Below are 21,240 nucleotides of genomic sequence, written 5' to 3' on the forward strand. Positions count from 1 at the left end.
GGGGGCAGAGCTGCCCAAGGAGTGTGCTGACCTGCCAGGCTTACAGGGAGAGGGAAGGCACATCATGATCCAGTGACGGTTTTATGTGTGGACATGAGGGACCTGACCAAGCTGTGTGGTGATGAAGATACTGCATTTTTTACAAGTGAAAGGTTTGTGGCAACCCTGCAGGAAGCAAGTTCTATCAGCACCATTTTTTCAACAGCATTTGGTCAGTTCGTGTCTCTGTCACATTTTGGTAGTTCTTGGAATAATTCAAATTTTTTCACTATTAATTTATTTGTTACGGTGATCTGTGATTAGTGATCTTTGATGTTACTTCTATGACTTGCTGAAGGCTCAGATGATGGCTAGCATTTTTTAGCAATAAATATTTTAAAATTAAGATATATACACTTTTTTTCAGACATAATGCTATTCACACTTAATAGACTGCAGAATGGTGTAAATGTAACTTTCATATGCATTGGGAAACCACAAAATTCATGCCACCCACTTTATTGCAATATTTGTATTTGTTTATTGCGGTGGCCTGGAACTGAACCCACGGTATTTCTGAGGTATGCCTGTATTTGGGGAAAAAAACATAGACCTCTTCCCTTTTACTAAAACACATTGGAATAGACATTATTTGATATAGTTGTAATAACTTTATTTCTGAGTAAAAGCATAGAAATAAAAATACAGCAAAATATTTTTTAAAAATGATTAAGCCATTGGCTTTATTCTGTAACACTATAGAGAATAAGGCGATGAATAAAACCCCAAAACACGGGACTGGAAGCAGACAGGTGATTGACAAATGGTGGGAAGGACTATTTCACATCCTTTTCCTCCTCTTTCTTTTTCTTTTTAAAGGAGTATTTCTTGGAATGAGAGAAAAATCATGAAAATCAAAAGTTTTCTGTGTTTATTACTTAGAACACTGAATTAACTCTGATTATAAACACTGGCGATCATAATTCATCCATCTTGAGGAAACACTGAGTTAGCAAGCAGAAACTGGTCCTGAAGGGGACTCAGAAGAGGCCAGTCAAGACCTAAGTGAACTCACCATAACTTCAAACCTTACGTTTCATTTCTTGATCTTGGGGACAGTTATATGGGTGTTTTCACTTTGTAAATATTCCTCAAACTCTATACTGGTGTTGTGAATATAATTCTATACCTACAGTTTGTGTACATTTCTGTATGTTACACTTCGATTAAAATTTTTTACTTGGAAAAAAAAATCTCAGCACGCTCTGCTTCTGTCCTCCTGCAGTGCATCTGGTAACCCCTGCATTTGGTTCCCCAGAACATTTCCTCTGTGCCCGCAACTCTGGACCCGGCCAATCACAGCAGCCCAGCTCCTGGGCTCAGAAGACTGGTGGGGACACATCTCAAGCAGGACCATCAGTGTCCCTCCTGGAGCTACTCTCCAAGTTAAGGGGATTTTTTTTTTTTAATATGGAGCTAGGGCTGGTATATTTTAATATCTCCCTAGATTTTCCTTTTTTAATTAATTAATTAAAATACTGTTCTTTGTACAAATTTAACCATCTGGAGAGTCAGGGCACTATTCATCGCTTTCTCAATCTTGCCTCTGCTCAGTCCTCTGTGGGGTGGAAAGTCGATAGTCTTTCAAGTCCTTAAGTTCTCATGATTCTTTTCTTGGTTAAAACATCAGGTTCTTTAACTTGAGAATAAGGAAAATGTTCTCTGTGACCCCTTTTCTTTCCTGAGATCCATGTAACAGATGAGTCTTGCAACAAAAAAAGAGCAAAACTGTAAAGAAAAAAGAAAGAAAGAAATAAAAAAGATTTTCTACTGTTCCATTATCAAGCACTCAAATAACAAATACTCTTAGCTATATGTCATCTGTACTTGCAGAATCATCTGCCTTAGGCAGAATGAAATTAAATAACAGGTCTGAGCCAATTCTGAAGACTTTGTCCCTCCAACCCAGCCTTTAACCTTTTCTGAAGCCTTCCTTTCTAACCTTTTAATCCTATTCTCGACGTGGTGATGGTCAGCCTGGGAGTGATTTATGCAAGGAGCCCATTGGTCAGGAAGGACAGTTCGGCTGTGGTCCTTTAGGTCTGGGGATGGACTGATTAATCTGCGTTGTTCTTTTGTGCTTCTCTGGATCCTCTCCAAAAGATTTTTTAAAAATATATCAAACAATACATTATTTACTCAGTTCTGATCGCTTGAGCCAGAGGGAAAACAAAAGGGAGTAAGGAAAAGAAGATGACAGACACGGTGCTATGTGCGTCTAATTTTACTTATCTCAGTTGTATTTAATACTATTTCCACCTACACATTAGCATCCTACCTGGTATTGGACAAATTTTTATAAATTTCTTAGTCTTCACTCATATTTCCCTTGTTGTGATGGCTCGAATAAATATAAGGGTGTAACATTTGTTGATATATTGTGTATTTGCTAGTTCCAGGGAAAAGTACATTATATCATTTCTATTAAGGAATGTTTTGTTTAAACATGTAAACCCCAAAATACCTGATACATGTATAAAGGAGCATATTCAAAATCTGAAATTACTAAAAAATAAGAATTGTATTGATTCATATTTATGTCTCTACATTAAACATTAAACATTTAATCCTATAACTAAATATATTAGTGATTTCATTTATGGCTTTTCTTTATTCTGTATGTCTTTCTAATATCTGCACATCTAACCCTCCATTTATCCAGAGTAATTCTGTGCACATATAAATGCATTTCCCCCCAAATCATTAGAAATGCATGCCATAAATAATTTCAAAGAGCATCAGAAATTATTTAGTTCACATAAAACTTAAAGCTTCCAAATATGAAAAGCGATCATAAAAAATAAAAAGACAAAGATTGCAAATTTATGTCAGATAAAAATGTGCTATTCTTTGTGTATAAAGAATTCTTTAAAGCTATATGGAAAATACAAACAGACTAATAGAAAAATGGGTATGGGCCAGAAACTGGCAATTCACCAAAGAAATGTAAATGGCCAATAAATGTGTGAAAAACATCCAATTTCATTAGTGATTACAGCATTGCCACATTACACAATAGGATGCATATTTTCACATAAAATCAATAAAATCAAGATTTTTTAAAAATTAACTATCCCATGACATCTAGGATGCTGGGAAACAAGCATTCCCATATGCTGTCAATGTATGTAAAATGCTGGAAATTGTCAGGAAAGCAATTTGACCACATGCATCAAATTAACACCTTTGACCAAGTGATAGGGCTTCTAGGAATCGCTTCTAAATTATCACACACTAATTCCAGCATGTACGTACTGGTGATACTGATCGCAGTATCGTCCACAACTGTGAAAAATAAAACCCTGCATGTCCAACAATCACAAGTAAAGAAAACTGAGGCTAAATTTAAAAGCAAATTTTCCAAACTCACAGCAGATAAAGTGCAGGGCTGAGTTCAGACTCGGGTCTGTCTGCCTCCAGTGCCTGTTCCTTAAACCTCTTAAGCTGGTGGTTTTCCTGCTGTCTTCCCTGGAATTTTCTTGAGGTGTCTCAGATTCTGGGATTTCTGGGTTTTTCTGAGCTCAGCATTAGCTCACCTAACATCGACCCCACCTGTGGCCCAGCCTCAGAGTTCTGGGGTCCAGGTAAGATTTCTTGGGGTGGATGTGGGGGGTGCAGAGTGGAGAAATGCTGCTAAATGACAAAATATAACCTTTGACACCCACCATCACATCGGATTGAGTCCCACTCTGCACCAGTACGAGGATGGAGAGGGAGCCTCTGCCCTCTCAGGCCACCGGTGGCCGAGGCCCAGGGCAGGCAGACAAGACGGCGCATCTCAGGACACTAACTGCACTCAGATTCAGATCATCACCCTCCAACCAAATCCCCCACCAGCCGGCCCCACCCCTCTTCTCTGTTTTATTAACAGCGAATAGTATTTTCTCACTGATGAAGTGGTATTTCTGAAAGCTCTACTGTAGTTCCTTTGCCAGACATTCTGACAAGGAGGGTGGTTGAGGTGTTTCTCACAGCCAAGAAAGCACAGGCAGAACTGTGGTCTCTAAGTTGGATTTCTGGGTACCCTGACATCTGAATCAGCTGTCCTCACTGAAAAAGCCAAACATCTTGTTTTCCCTGCCCTGGTTTAAATGCCAACTAAATTTAATTATCCTAAGCCAGTGATTTTCAAAGAATGCATCATTACCTGAAGCTTCATATGCCAACTCTTATGACCCCCCCCCCAGAATCCACTGGGTCCATGGGGGGCAAGGGTGCAGGAGGGTGGGGCCCCAAAATGTGGGTTGTAGCAGGGGATTCTGATGCCCTCAGGTCAGAAATGTTGTCCTGAGCTTCCTCCTCTTCCATTCCTCACACCAACTAGACAACATTAATCACACCCTTCCTCTGTGTGGCCCCATTAAGTCATGTAATGCTGTGTTGTGTTATGTTACATTATTACATCATGATATTTAGTTGTGTGTCTGCATTTCTCCCTCGTGAGCTCCTTAAGTGACAGGACCTAGGTTTTATACGTGTTCATATCTTTAGGGCAAGCACAGCACCTGGAACTTATTAAATGTGTGTTAAATGAATATTGAACAAATTGAGTCACCAGAGAAAAGGGAAAGTCTGAAACCCGCATGCCTTAGTGTGAGAATATCATCCATTGATGTGCTGTGTGACCACTTATTGTCATGTTCCAAGCAGCTTCCAAAAGCTGCTTCTTTTAGACCATCTTTCATAGGTTTCACTGACTTTCTTATTGGGTCTGAATTTTTAGCTACAGTTTCCTCATGCACAATGTCTTGAGCTGCAGTTTGTTCCAGTTTTGTCAGCTTTGGTCACATCTTCCATAGAGAGCGTTTTTTCTCTTTCATGTTGGAAATGTAAGACACTGTTAGCTAATGTTTCCTAAGTCCTTACTATTCACCAAATATGTATTGAGGCCCTGCTATATGCCAAGTGCTATTCTAGGTACGTTATAAAATAGAAGAGACAAAACTCTGTGCTCTGTGTCTGGCTCTGGGCTAGATGTTTTCTGCCTATATCATCTCACTAAGTCACATGTTGTGAAAATTAACCTTCCAAGTGTCATGGGGCATTTCAACTTAAAGAACTGGGGAAAATTCCTAATTTACATTAATCTCTTTTAAGTCTATTTTGAGTGGGAAAAGGGACCACCAATTTATCACTAGCTATGCCACATCCCTTTATAAATTATGCAGTTTACGAAGTTCTTTTTCTGGCTCATAGGTCTTCATCATTTAGCACTGAGTAGACACTTGTGAGAACAGCACCCTAGCGCGTGGGCTCCATCCAGCTGTGTGTGTTTACTGGGTGAGGTGATTAATAGTATTTTACACCCAGGCAGCACCCTGGATAAGACTGTTAAAGGTCCTATGTGCCTGGGTTCTCTTAACTGTTGTTATTATTAGGGTGACAACCACATGGCACAGAACTCTGAAGCACATAGTCTGATTTATAATCCCTTGTTGACTCTGGGGACTATTGAAGAGTAATGAACAAATTGTTTATTTAATTTTCCTACTTAAGTAGTATTTTAAAACACAATAAAACATTGTTTTACTGTGGTAAAAAAGACAACATAAAATCTACCATCTTAACCATTCTGAAGTATTCAGTTCAGTAGTGTTCAGTGAGAAAACGTTGGTCAAACAGATCTCCTGAACTTTATCATCCTGCAGATCTCAAACTCTGAACTCGTTAAACGACAACTGCCCTCTTATCCCTCCCTGGCGGTTTTCATAGGGCTTTCGTATACAAAGCTTACAGAGTTCCATCCTTTTTCTTGTCTATGTCTCTAAAAGCACGAGAAGAAGACAGGGAAGGCAGAAGAACTGCTGTCCGTGTTTCCCTGTGAGTCACGTTCACCATCTGTGAGAATCAGCGGCTGTCGGAGAGCTCCCTGAGTGCCTTCAGGGCTGTAACACGGAACTCTGGCCCTTAGTAGTGCCAGGGAGTTGAAATGCCTTTTGCCTATTTGTGTGCTTTGGGAGAACTTCCAGAAACAGGTTCTAGAAGATAAAAGGGTCTCAGATTAGCAGATACAAACTACTATATACAGAATAGATAAACAACAAGGTCCTACTATAGCACGGGGAATTATATTCAATAACTTGTAATAACATAATGAAAAAGAATATGAAAAAGAATATACACATAGATGTATAACTGAATCACTGTGCTGTACACCAGAGCTAACACAACACTGTAAATCAACTATACTTCAATTTTTTAAAAAAAAAAAAAGGGCCTCAGATCTGTGGGCTCACCCTCCACCCCGCAGTGCTGGTGTTCTTCCTCTCATGTCTCAGACAATAATCACGTGGCTTGCACTTAAATAGTTCCAGTGATGGAAGTCTCACCACACCCGAGGGGAGTGTTCCTTCCTTGTCTTCCCTATATGATTCCTACAGGTTTCGAGAAAACGTCACAAAACTGCTCTCCTGCATAGCTGAAAGTATTTGGAGTTGACCTGTCTGGTCTGGTTCTGTGTCTTGCCTGCTTCAGGCTTGCTTTCTTTCTGCCTAGATGCAATCTGGATTTAGGAAATAGTAAAAGAAAGTATTTTAAATAAACAGAGTATTGATATTTGACAACGAGATTTCCACATGAGTGTAGCTCACTCACACATTCAACAGAAGCAGTCTAGAGAACAGTGTGAGGTGGCATGGAGCCTGGAAGCCAGGAGCCCTATGAGACAGGTACCTTTGTTTCATTCGGTCTTTTGTCTTCCCAAAATCTCTGATGCCTTCCTCCCATTCTTAGTCCATATGGTTCAGCCAGAGTTGACCCACACCTACCTTTCCAGGCAAGCGTGTCATCCTCACCATGGTGATGCTGGAAGCCACTGCACTAGCCCTCACTTCTGGCTAAGGCTTTGGGAATTGCCTCCTGCCTGACATGGGTGTCCAGAGCAAGATCCAAGAACAGGTGCAATAATGTAACTCATAAATACAGGGTCATGGTCACAGACAAGCAGAGTGAACAGGCTGCAGCGAAGGTCACTGGCTCACTCTGATTGGAAGGACAGCTACTCAATAATTAGATCTATTCAATAATATAAAAATAAAGTGAGATTTTATTAAGAAACTGCTAGTGAATTAAGAAAATGTAAAGGCAGATCCAACCCTGAGAACATTTTTGGAGAATTGAGAATCAAGTAAAAATATTCCTAAACCATATTAAATGTCATATATATATATATATGAAATGTTTATTTTTTGACCAAAAAGAAGTAATACATGCTATTTCTGCATTGAGCCCTGCACGGTGTGTTTTTGCAACATTGGCACAGGAATATATCCTATACAGATGGTTGATTCATCCATCCCCTATTTCAAGAAGTATCTGTGGACATTTCAAAGTGAACTGTGCCTTTCAGTTGAAGATTAACTTGTTTAGAAGACTTTGTGCTGCCAAAAATACCAAACGATAACCAAAAATAATAAAGAAATAAGCAGCTCAAACTTTGCTGATCTTTATGATAACCTCATTTCTCTCGTGGCTGTCTACCTTTTGAGGCTCCATTAACTCTGTCCTGCACAGGCTACTAGAAAAGTAGCCTTCCAATTTTTTTGACACTGACATACATAAGAAATATTTTAAATGGAAGTTTAGAATAGCATTTACATGTATATATATACATATATAAATGAGAAAAAGTGTTCTGAAATATTGCTTTCCTTTACCATCTGCAATTCACTAATGTTTTGTTTTCTATTCCTTTCTATTCTTTTCCTCTATTTGTTTTTTTCCCATCCTATTCTATTTCATTTTAAAATGTCAATTGTGACTCACAAAGTTGATTTCACAACTTACTAATTGATCTTAACGAGTAGTTTGAAAAACATTGCTTTAGTCTAGGGTACAGCAAAGGATGAAAACTAGAAATGTCTCTTTTTCTGGCTCAGCCCCAAGAATTTTGCCAGTCTACTTCAGATTATTTGACACTTCTTTTTCATTCATTCATTTATTCCTTCATTTCATTTATTAGAGGAATAGCTATGTAGCCCCTCCCACGAGCTGGGCACTTGGCCAGCTATGGGGAATACAGAGGTGGGCAGCACGGATTCCGGCGCTCACTGGACTCAACTCGAAGGAAAGTTGTGTCGGGAGATCTAAACACCAAGGTGGGGGCAGTGGTGACGTGAGAAAGGAGGTGAAATTGTGGCATCTAGGGGAGTCATCTACTCAGCAGTTTCCTGGTGGTAACAACTCATTCATCTGCAGTTTTCAGAAAGGAAGACACTGATTTTGGTTTTGCTAATACGATGATGAATAAATATGGTCTCTTCACTGCTGCTAGTCTGATAGTGTGGGGTGGGTAACATTAATAATTACAATACAATTCAGTAACGCCACAGACCAACATAACCATTTTGAGTTGCACAGAGTCAAAGGATAGTTAAAAATAGAGGAAACGGAGACTGCAAGCAGGGGAGGAAAGGACAGAAGATGAGGGCAAACACTGGGAAATGAGCCTGGTTGTAGGGATAGTTTCCAGGATATGGAGAGATTTTGATATTTTTTACAAGTTGAGGGAAAGGAACCAGTGGAGAGGCCAAGACGGGGCATGATCAGATGATGCAGTGGGGGATCTGGGGGCGAGGAGCTAGCGCAGTGGGAAGGAATTCACCTGGGAAAGAATAACAAGCATGGTGACCACTTTACGGACAAAACAAAGGAGTAACAGTCAAAGCCTGCAATATTATTAAATTTATTATGAAGACTAAAAAAATATTATTTGATATGGAGAACATTTTTCATTAGCTACGTTTTCTCCTTTTCTTGAATGATATATAGATAGCATTTTGTCCTGAAATTACTCCCCAAGTTACAAGCCCTCTTGCCTCATCCCTTTATTTCATTGATTTTTTTTCTTTGGGCCTGCCAAAATGACATCATCTTTCACTCATGGACCTTTATTTTTTAACTTGCACTTGAAGAATAACATTTATAAAGAAAAGCACAGGAAACAAAAGTGTTGTTCAGCTTGATGAATTTTCACAAAGTGGGGACATCTGTGTGCAACTTGTAGCCCTTCTAAGAAACATCACCAGCACCCCCAAAACGCTGCCACCCCCAGAGGCCCCTACCAGTTATTCTCTCTCCATCCGAGGGTGACCACTGTCCTGATTTCTAACAAGGCGGGGGGGGGGGGGCATTTTTAAACAAGAAAATAATCTAAGCGCTCCAACAGATAAATCCACATGCAAGAAGGTATTTCTTTAAAAGCTGTCCAAATAAGGGCACTATTTCCAACCTGTTCTTAACTGTTTACCCAAAATGTGTCCCTCACTCCTATATTGTTTGCCTAGTTGGAGTAAAACTGAAGAGTAGACCAATCAGAAGGCTTTTTTCTGGAAGACTCCCCTTAGAAACAAACATTTTGAAATGAAATGGGAGGCAGAATTAAAACCAAATGTGAACTACCTATTTATATAATAAGTAACCTGTCTCTAGCTATTGTATGCATTTGATGCATTGGTATCTTTCTAAAACCCAAGATATATTTTTCATGCTACTTCCAAAATAAAATTTTGGAAAATACAGAAGTCAATATAATCCACAGTTCACTACCCAGTGGTGCCACTGTAATAATGAAACAAAGGAAACATCTTTAATGTCCATAAGTAGTAACACATTAACGTCAATCAATTTGTAAGTGAAAAAGTCTCAGAACTATTTGCATAAAACTCTCATTTATGTTATAAAGGCATAGATGAAAAAGAATTAGGATTTTTTTAAAAATTCCAAAACCATCTTCTTTGGTTTCACATAAACATGACTGAAGTTTTTTTTAGCAGTAATTAAGAAACACTTACATAATTTGAGAGACAATGCTATTTGAGAACAATGACAAATGGCTATTTATTCATTTATTCAATGCATATTTATTGGTAAATAATGGTTTGGAAGCCAATACTCAAGTGTCTTATGGAAATGTAGTTATTACATTTATAATATTTCCTATTATGTACTAATTCATGATTTTTAGCATGTCATTCTCTTTTGTAATTAAGTGGCAGTAAATCAAGTATGACTTATTCAGATACATTAAGTGAGAAGTTAAACTCAAGATGCAACTTGAGTGGTTACCAGTGGGGAGAGGGAAGAGGAGGGGCAAGATAGGGGCAGGGGATGAAAAGGTATAAACTACTACATATAAAATAAATAAGCTACAAGAATATATTGTACAGCATAGGGAATATAGCCAATATTTTACAATAATTATAAATGGAGTATAACTTTAAAAATTGTGATTAACTGTGTTGTGCACTGAAATTTACTTAATATTGTACATCAACTATACCTCAGTAAAAAAAAAAAAAAAAAAAAGATGCAACTAGAATCATCCAAGTGCAAGGTCATTTATTTCCAATTGCTTTGAGGTTAGTGTCCTCATTAGAAATAGAGCTGATGAAGCATCCTGTTCCCACCACTATAAATAATCCCCTCGCCCCTCTTTTTATTCCCACAGTTTTTAAGAGCCACCATAGTGAAGGCATCTACGTTTCATTCAGATAGAATGGGATGAAGTTTTCTTTTCACATATATTTATAAATTCTCATCTGCATTATTGCATTTATCAAATATAATTGTAATTATTTACTTCGGGTCTCTCCCAATGGATTACACATTCCTTAAAGGTAAGGATAATGCCCTATTCCTCTTTAAAACCCTAGTCCCTAGCATAGTGCTCAGCACTATACCTGAGCCAATGTTTAGACAACTGTACCTAGTTATCAATGGTAGTACCTAAATATTTTCAAAAGCAGGTACTTTTAAAAAAAATGAGTATTTCCATCAGAATGATTTAACTAGCAACTGGGGAAGATTTTATTTTTCCAAAGATGGCCACCACAATATATCCCATCCTCCAAGCTCCTGGTACACTGAGAAAGTGACACTCTTCCCACCAAGTAGTGTGGTCGATGTCCCCTCCTCTTGAAACTGGGCGGACCTCTGTGACTGCCTCCATCAATGTAGTACAGTTGCAAGTGGTGTTATACGACTTCCAAAGGTAGGTCATAAAAATGCCATGGACTTCTGCCTTGTCCTCTGGGGACACTTGCTCTTGGAACCCAACCACTATGTAAGGAAGCCAGGCTGGCTCACAGAGGCCACAGGCAGGTGTCCCAGCCAGCAGCCCCAGCTGAAGTTCCAGCTTTCAGCCAACATCAGCTGCTAGATGGGTGAGTGAGTCTTTGCATGACGGTTCCAGCCCCTAGCTGTTGTCACCAGCTGATGCTGCAGGGAAAAGGAAAAAAGCTGTCCCTGCAGAGCCCTGTCCAAACTGCAGATTCATGGACAAAATAAATGATGGTTGTTTTAAGCCACTTACCCCTGCCTATACTAACTGATAGGTTGTTATGCAGCAAGAGACAACCAGAACAGCTACTTCTAGTTCACACTCCGGTGGAAACGGAGGGAAGGGCTGGCGCCCCAGAGCCCTCTCTTCTATTTCCTGTTCTTAATCCAGGTGCAGCGAGAAGCAACATGGTCAAATGGAAGTAGGGTTAGAACCCGCAGGGTGAGCCCTAACTAGGACAAAGAGTCCTTGAAAAATTAATTTGAGCCCATTAAATTGCAAGCATTAAACATGCATTTGTGATGCCTGGATTTTTTTTTTTGAGGAGGCAGAAAAAAATATTTTTAATGACTACAGAATGATTGTGACAAACTCTTCTCATGTCTTATTGATGTGTTAAGAATCATGTTATAGGCATGGGAAGTTAAATTATCTAATGCTGGTATTCTGTGATCTTGTAATAAAGGAGCTGTTAATTTGCTGCGGGATGCTTTAAGATTTGCCTGAAGTTACTGCATAATCAGTGTGAACAGAATGTGGTTACCGACCTCATCAATGCCTCTGACACAGTAAATCATGTTGTGCTGAAAAAATTACACAGGAGTGAGTGAAACGTGCGATGCAAGCATAGATGAGTTAACTGGCCGGTTCACGGACATAGGCTGCTTTCTTTCCTGGGAAATTACGTGTGACAGTTAAATTAACCTTAAGGGACTTGGAGGTTGGCAAAGATTTGCATATTTTTTTCATTCTTTATTTATGAACTGCCAAGTTCTTTGGAGAGTACAACAGTGCATTTTTATATTAACAATGAAATACATTATTTGGGAGGAAGCACTGGAGAATGAGATTGAAGAAACCAACTTGGGGCTTATCAACCATTTCAATCTATGAAAACACTGCAGCATTTAACCTTGAGTAGCACTGCCTTGCCTCCTTAGTGAAGATAAAATATAAACTATTTTTTATTAAGAACAAAAGGCCACTAGACTCTAATTCTCCTTTCATTCCCATTTAAGTCAAGCTACTTATTTTTGACTTTGAAAATGGCAGTTGTCAAGCTCACAGGAGTCTGACTCTGGCTAACAGAGGTGCATTTTTTTAGACTTCAGCTGAACAAATGTGAACAAATACTTGCTCTCTAGGGGTGGGGTACCTTCTCTGATAATGTCAGAAGAAATGGACACCAAGACCCTCCGCTCCTCCCTTTTACATTTTTTCCCCTTTTTTCTCTTTTGTCTTTAATTCCGGGTGGTTGCTGATTTAAACAAACTACAGATCTGATTCCTAGTCACATATGTTTTTTAAGTTTTAAAATCACTGCAAATTTCTAAAAGGAGAAGGCCAGCATCCATGGTCACTGTGGACTCCCTCCTGGAATGCCTGTCTGCCCCACTGCTTGAGTCTTGTAGGGCTAAGACCCATTCAGGATAACTGTGAAGCCCAAAATATATTGATAGAATACGCGTAGGAAAATGTTCATCATGATATTGTGATTTTCAAACAAAAAATTAAAGATTTTCAAGAATATTGTATTATGCAGAGGTTACATATTATGATTATGAAGAACATTTAGCAAGTGGGGAGATCTTTTTATACAGAACAGTACTTCAAGCTCTAAGTAGACTGTGATTACAACAATGTAAAAAAGTTGAAAAAGGAAGGAAACATAAAAATGTTAACAATGGTTAAGAAGCATTAATAAGATGTATTGTGTAAACAACTATTCTATACTTTTTTTTGTCAAAGAAAGGAATGATTATATACAGGATGACAAATGGATAAATGATTTGTTACACCCTGTCAGTTACTTTGTGAATAGTCTCTTCTGGAGAGGGTATAGCTTAAGACGTAGAGTGCATGTTTAGTGTGCATGAGGTCCTGGGTTCAATCCCCAGTATCTCCTCTAAAAATAAATACACAAATTTAATTATCTCCCACCCTGCCAAAAAAAAAGTTCCTTATAACCACATTAACAAAGAACTATTACAGCCACAAAGCAGGACTATGAGATGGATTTGCATTATGGTAGTGGAATATTTTTTTCTTATTTTCCCCTACATTCTGTAAAGGTCATTACATTATTATTATAAAAATTATATAATACAACTGTTAACTGTTCCAGTTAATAAAACTGGAAGAAACAGAAAGAAAAAAACAATTTTTAAGTACTCAACAATGCTTAAGTCCAGCAGGAGAGAACAGAGACCATCTTGAGCTACTGGCTAAAATGAAGTGACACAGAAATATGGAGAAAGTCTTGACAGAGGTCCTCCCTATGTCATGTTAGTCAAATTCAAAAGGGACACAGAGGTGACTTCCATCACTGGACACAGTCCCCTTACAAATAAACTGTATTCCCATTCCTAATTTTCCTCAAAACAGTCTTTGCTTGACTTCATCGAATTCCTTCACATTCTCAAACTCTTCACACAAACTGGAGTTTAAAAAAGGCCTTCTGTTTATAAGTGGGAATAAATCATGTTTTACTTTAATTTAGGAAATAGCAAATGCACATCAGGAGTTGCAAAGCTGTTTTTGAGAATATGAGATTCAGTCTACATAAAGAAACATGAAGAAAATACGAAGATATGATAACATCAGAAGTAAGCTCGGTTTTGAGAGAAAAAACTGAAAGCTAGTGTAGGAAAGCTAGTAAGAAGTAGAAGTGGAATTTGCAAAATAGATGGAGTTGAACCACAAACTTTTCAGACAAGTGTTGGTACAAACAGACTATGAATAAAAATCAAATTCACCTGGGGTGGCTGGGACAGGGGGGTATTGTGGGTTTCCAGAGTGGTCTGGGCTTACACATCTGCGGGCTTTTTGGCTTGTTCTTCTGTCATAAGTGTGTTCTTGAGCTGTAATTTACATGTGTACTTGGGCTATGAACTCAGATTTTAGAGACTGTCAAAAAACAGTTCTTGCTTTCTCCTCCTGCTTAAACAAGTTTAATCCTGGATGATTTTGATTTACCTGTTGAACACACACTTGTTTAAAAAGATTATTCTAGATACAAGTAAAAAATAATAGGCTGATGCAAAATTTATATAAAATGGTGTTTTAAAATGTTCATTTTGCCTTCTACCCTGCAAGCATCCAAAATAATTTCATTAAAATTATATTCATTTCCCACATATGAAAACCAATATTCCTGAAATTCTGGCTGATATCATTTGGAGTCATCAATTATTATTTGCATACATTTGGAATAAAGACAAATGGCAAATAATACTATGTGTGCTCTGCCTGAAGCCAACTTTTTCTGAAGAGTATCATTAAAAAGTATTGTTCTCTGGGCAAATCCATTTACTAGGCCTGATATGTGGCTGTAATAGTTCTTTGTTAATATGGCTATAAGAAACTCTTCACAAAGTAACCTATTGGGTATAACATCGTTTATCAATTTCTCATCCCACAAGCATTTCTCTCTTTGACCAAAAAAAGTATAGGAGAGGTGAGGGGGAGGAATAAATGGAGAGTTTCGGATTATATTACTATATATAAGACAGATAAACAAGGACTTACTGTATAGTACAGGGAACTATATTCAATATCTTGTAATAACTTATAATGGAAAGGAATCTGAAAAAGAATATATGTATGTATAACTGAACCACTTTGCTGTACATCCGAAACTAACACAACATTGCAAATGAACTATACTTCAAAAAAAAAAGTACTAGATAGTTGTTTGCAGAATATATCTTGTTAATGGTTCTTAAAAAAAACTCCTCTTCTTCCTTATAGAAACAATTTCAATCAAATTTCCCTCACACCTTCTGTGCAAGCATCATCCTTCCCTGATAGAAGACAACAGACGTGCACACTGGGGGCTTCCTGGTCTTTTCCAACGGTAGTTCCCATGATCAGGACTCTATGGGTACAGTCTACATCAATTATTTTACTAATGACTATGGAGAATCTAGGGAGTACATGTCTGTCATTCAGCTGTTGTACACGATTCAAATACATCACGAGCCAAGTGCTTTGGAGGTGATTCATGCTTGAGTCAGGTGCTTGATTCACACCTACTCTTCCTCTGACAGTCAGTAATCCTTCAAGCTCTAATTTTATGATGTAATTTTAGTAGTGGAATTAACCTGGAACACCTCAAAATTATATAATTAATTACATTCAGCTTCAATTATAATTACTGTTTAATCTCAGCCTCTCAGCCTGACACCCCACAGAAATCTGGCGCACACAATGGCAGTCAGGGTGGATGGTGAGACTCCTTCAGCCTACTGGTTCATAGGCGCCCACTAATTATATAAATTGTATTTATTTGCTAAAAAATCTCTCAGGGATTAGTCAAGTGCATGCCATTTATTTGGAACTGAGGGCTTGGAGAAGTTAAGGTACAGAGAGTGAAGGGAACTACTTTCAGTAATTTCTAATTATGTTCCCCTTAACATTCATTTTGAAAAGGTTTAATCGATGTATTTTTTTAAGGTTTCTTTAGTCACATAAATTTGATTTATGCTGGATTTAAAAATTAAATAACTTTCTGTACTATAGAGTTCCTTGGTCTTTGATATGTTAATATATGTTGAGAATCTCCGAGATGGGAGATATAAAATGTTTCCTAAACTCTTTGAACAGAGAACACCCTCTCCTTTAAACAACAGCAATAGCAACTTTATGGAAGTATAATTTACATGCCATGAAATTCACTTGTTTCACAGGTACAATTAAATGATTTTTCAGTGAATTTATAGGGTTGTACAACCATCACTAAAATCCAAGTTTAGAACATTTTCATTACCTCAAAAACATCTCTTGTTCCCATTTGCCATTACTCTGAATTCCCACCTCCAGCTCTAGGCAGCCACTAATCTACTTTGTCATAATAGATTTGCCTCTTCTGGAAATTTTACATAAATGGACTCATACAGTACTTGTATTCTGAGTCTAGCTTCTTTCACTAAGCACATTTTTGAGGTTCACTTTGTAGTATGTACCAGTACTTCTTTTTATTGACAAATAGTATTCCATATAGATACACCACATTCTTTAAAATCCACTCATGAGTTTATGGGCATTTGGATTGCCCACTTTTTGGCTGTGAATGACGCTGCTGAACATTCATATGTCCAAGTCTATGTATGAACATACATTTTCATTTCTCTTGGGTATATATTTAGGATTGAAGTTGTGAATCATATGGTGACTTTATGTTTAATTAAAAAAAAAACTTCCAAAGTGCTTTTCCAAAATGGCTGCACTATTTTGCACTCCCACCAGCAGTGTATGAGAGCTCCAATTTCTCCACATCCTCACCAACTGGTCATCTTAGTGGATGTGTTGTGCTATTTCAATTGTGGTTTTGATTTGGATTACCTGGTGGCTAACAAAGTTGAGAATCTTTGTGTGTCTGTTGGCCATTCATTTTTCTTTGTTCAAAATGTCTTTCAAATTTTTTGCCCATTTAAAATCAGGTTCTTTTCTTATTATTGCATTGCAAAAGTTCCTTGTATTCTGGATATAAGATCTGAATCAAATACGACTTGCAAATATTTTCCCCTCTTCTCTTTTCACTTTCTTTTGGTATCTTTTTAAACACAAACATTTAAAATTTTTATTGAGTTCAACATATCAATTTTTTTCTTTTATTGCTTGTGCTTTTTTGTTATTTCCAAGAAAGTCATGAAGATTTGCTCCTATGTTTTCTTCTAAAACTTTTGTAATTTTAGCTCTGGATGGATAATTCATTTGGTGTTAAATTTTGAGTATGATGAGCAGTAAAGGTTTAAGTATATCTTTTTGCATGTGGATATCCAACTGTCCCAGCACCGTTTGTTGAAAAGACTATCCTTTCCCTATTGAATTGCCTTGGCACCTTTGTTGAAAAGCAATTGAGCATAAATGTAAGAGTCTTTAATATGTTAATGTATGTTGTGAATCTCCAACAGGGAGGATATAAAATGTTTCCCAAAATGTTTTTAACAAGGAATTTTCCTCCATCCCTCCCACATCCCCCCAACATCCCCCCCCCCTTTTTTTAAACACAGGCTTTCACACAGGTCCTCACTGCTGACCACACAACAAACTTCAGGGAATGCTTCTCTAAGGTGCTCAGGGCTCTAACTTTTACTTGCAACTAACTTCGTTGCTTGTTTTTAGTGGCTAGGAGGCTGAGCATTGTATTTGAAGCTGCAAAACCAAAGGCATCATTTCTAGTAATACGCTTACGTAAGTACGGTAAGACATTGCACTACGCAGAAATGCATGTAAAGGCTGTTGAAAATACTTGTTATTGAATTAGATCCATATTTTACACATATTTAGAAAGAAAAGGGGGTTTCTCACAGGCATAATGGATGAAACTTTGAAGTATGGAGGATTCTGCTACCGTGTTTTTACATTTTTGGGGTAATGCATCTTGGTTGATCATGATATCTGACAGGAGTACATATCATTAGTAAGGTATTAAAGACTTATTTGCATATACTTTATCATATATATATATACATATATATATATACACACACACACACATATATATATATACACACATATGTTGGGGGTGTATTTTTTTCCTTTTAAAAACTAGTAGATTTTAAGGGGGGTGGGTATAGCTCAAGCGGTAGAGTGCATGCTTAGCATGCACAACGCCTGGGTTCAATCCCCAGTACCTCCTCTAAAAAATAAGTAAAACCTAATTACCTCCCCCCACCAAAAAAAAAAAAAAAAGAAAGAAAAAAACTAGTAGATTCTGTCTTAATGTTCTTATTTAACCAACTATAATGCAAAATGTTGGATAATTGCTTAAACGACCTTGTTAGAATGACAATGCTATTTTAGCATTATATTATTAAAGCAAACAAAAAAAGTACAAAAATAAAAAGTGAAATTAAAATGAGTGTGTCTTTATCACCTTGTATTTCTCTGTAGAACAGAAGACTATAGATAGAGGTCAATGATGAGAGGGAAGAAAATGTACACTTTCATGGAGAGAATGCGTCATCATAAATCTTGAAAAGTAGGCCAAAAGGCCTTTGTCAGTGCTCTAAACACAGAGCCTGGTGAATGTCGCTGACCGACTGACAGGCAGACGACTCCAGGGAACGCCTGAGGTTCTAGAAACCCACAGAAAATGACAGTGTAAGCCAAGTATGTAGGTGTTCTACCAGCGTAGGCGGAAGTGCATTCAGAGTCCTAACCGACGTGTTGATTTTCTAACCATGCCTCCTTCTGCTAGTGATCTAGAGTTCTTTTTAAAAACCTACTATTGTTTTTTTTTGACGATCTAAGATGGCATTATGTTTCTTCTTATATATAAGAAGTGATTGCATACCTAAGTTTCCAAATAGATAACAATAATACTTCTGGATATTCTATTATGCCAAACAAAATTTGTAGCAGAAAATTTATTTTCTTGTGAAACTGCAGCCATATCTAGGACAGGATTCAGAATGTAAAGCACCGCCTTCCTCTTTGTAAGGGTTTGTATTCTGTCTAATTTTGAGACAGTCTGTCTAGTTTTGAGAAATGGCCCTTGTCCATTTTTAGTCTCACTATATTTTTAAAGGAACTTAAGCGTTCATTTTAGCTTATACATCTCAAACCTTTTTAGGATGGACTTTAGTAATTAGCTAATTTACGAAAATTTAACTTGTATTCTATTTTCATTTGTCACCTGAAACCATACCCAATGTTTGCTCAGCATTTAAGATTCCCCCCTCCCACCTCCCAGGATACTTGGAAACTTTCAGGCTCCTTCCCCCTAGAGAGGCCATGTACAGATTTTGTTTTCAACCGTTTTCTCTTTGGCCGGTGTGCGTGGTCTAGTTTTTTCTTTCTTTTCGGGAGGTTAGGCTTACCTACAAAGCCCTGCCGTCGAGGGAGAGGCGCTCTGCCGGGACGCTGCCGCGCTGAACAGTCACAGCGCTGCCCGCCGTGACCTCGTCGACCCCCCGCGCGCGGTGGGCGGGCGTTGATGACGTCACGCCCAGAAGCTCCGGCCAGTGGGATGGTTACCTCCGAGCTACCGCCTCCGGGCCTGGCGGGTGTGGGTGGGTGGGTCAGGGATGGAGAGTCTGGATTTCACACCAGTGTCGGGCATCCACTTTTCTGCCTATGGGGGAAATCTCTTTTCAGCCTGGCCCAAAGTTTTGCTCAAGGAAGAAATAAAACTCCCCTTCCATCTGCGCAGCTGAACAGTTTCAGAAAGAGTAGGGGCAGCAGGCTGATAGAGCCTGGGGCCAACAGGAAGCCGCTCCCTCGGCGCTGGAAATAAGGGGCGGGAATTCGCCTATCATTCCCAGGAGTATCGAAGTCTGGGAGAGTTTCCTCCTTCAAGCAAGCAGCCCTAAACTGAAGTAAGAAAGCTGCCTCCTCCCAGGGACTACCCTGGAGCCATCGCCCGTGGAGGGCCCAGGAGAATTTGGATGGGAAGAAGAATCCACTCAGTGATGGGGATTATTCTGTTGCACACGTGGCTAAGATTTTTACGAGAGTGAGGAGAGATTGGAAATTAATATATTTGCAATCATATATCAACCAGGTATTGTAAAATGCTTATAGTTCTTATTCTGCAGTGTCGGCTCAATCATAACATCAGTTACTGTCTTTCGTTATCTTTATGAAGCTCTGATGCAAAGAACTCCTACCATGTTTTTATAGAAACAGGTCTGGGCTGGCGAAACTCCCATATCACTGTAAGTAACCAGGAAGTTGTTTTTCAGTCTGTTTTCCTTGGTGCTACAACACCTGCAGTAACGTATATAGTCAATGAATGATGACATGGGTAGAAAATCACCAGCAAATTGGTAAATTCCAGTAAACTGACAATATATTCCTATTTGGTTACTTACGCTCTTCACATCTCCATTCCTTCTATTTACTTTGCAAAGAGAAAAGCCCTTTGAACCCAAACATTTATTGACCCCAGAACCAGACAAGTCACAGAAGAGGCCACAGGGAAGGCAACTCTCTCAGCATCTACTTCTAGCATAAGCAGAATTGCAGGGAGTCACTGCTCAGGAGCAGTTAAGCAAAATTGGCAGTGTTCCCCACACAGCTGAAAGATTGGATTTGAAAAGCACCTTCATACAGCCAGCCATTCAAAATAGAAGTACAACATACTTACCAAATTGAATGTGAGTGATCTTTGAATTGTTCTCACTGTAGATTCTCTTGAATTATCTTAAAGAAATGTATGCATTTTGATGAAATAAGGAGGAGAGAAAAGGTAGGTTGTGAAATGAACAGAAATAGAGGCTCCTATCCTGATAGTATCTTCCTACTATGGGAAATTTTTTCAGAGGAAGATGAGATTAAATTAAACCAGGAAAAAAAAAAAAACCAGGAAGGGTTCCCATGCAAGGTTAATTTATACTATGTCCTTTATTTGCTTAGATACATTGAGGGGGTGGCTGTACTTCAATTAAGAAATAAAAGAAAGTAAAAACACCAATGACCAAGGCAGGGTGTCAGATGTGGGGATGGGGTGGGGAGAAATGATAAAATAAATGCCTGATAATTCACATAAAAATGTTTATTCATATGCTGCATGAAACTACCCCACTACACTTTTGGAAATACTGTCTAGAAATAACACCCTTTTTATATCTTGTGGCTCCTTCTGAAGAATTTCTTCATGAGAAAGTAAACACATAGGGATTTTCTCATCTTTTAAAAACTGAGATATATTTTCTTACTTAATGAAACCCAGATCTTCCTTCATTGCTCCATGTGGCAGTCACACGTGGCCCCATCACAATTAGACAGGCAGAGGGGAATAGCTTGGCTGTGTCCTAAAGATTTAACATGTAGAGTTTCATTTCATAACTTAAAAAATTATTTATTCATGAGACTGTTTCTTCCCTTACATAGTGGTTACACGAGCATTTTCTTATTCTCAAGCAATTCATTATTTGGGCTGTTTTTTAAAAATACTAAAATTGTGTTTAGTCTGA

General features: G+C 38.3%; 1 long non-coding RNA gene across 1 annotated transcript; it reads right to left on the bottom strand.

Moving 5' to 3' along the window:
- Positions 1-754: 754 nt before the first annotated feature.
- LOC116149626 (uncharacterized) lies at positions 755-19,233 on the bottom strand. The gene is made up of 3 exons (XR_010378522.1): positions 19,144-19,233; positions 5,774-6,017; positions 755-1,767 (listed from the first exon to the last, which is right to left on the bottom strand). It is a non-coding gene; the product is annotated as an uncharacterized LOC116149626 (long non-coding RNA).
- Positions 19,234-21,240: the final 2,007 nt, after the last annotated feature.

The sequence above is a fragment of the Camelus dromedarius genome, chromosome 30 (genome assembly GCF_036321535.1).
Source record: "Camelus dromedarius isolate mCamDro1 chromosome 30, mCamDro1.pat, whole genome shotgun sequence".
Lineage (NCBI taxonomy): Eukaryota > Metazoa > Chordata > Mammalia > Artiodactyla > Camelidae > Camelus > Camelus dromedarius.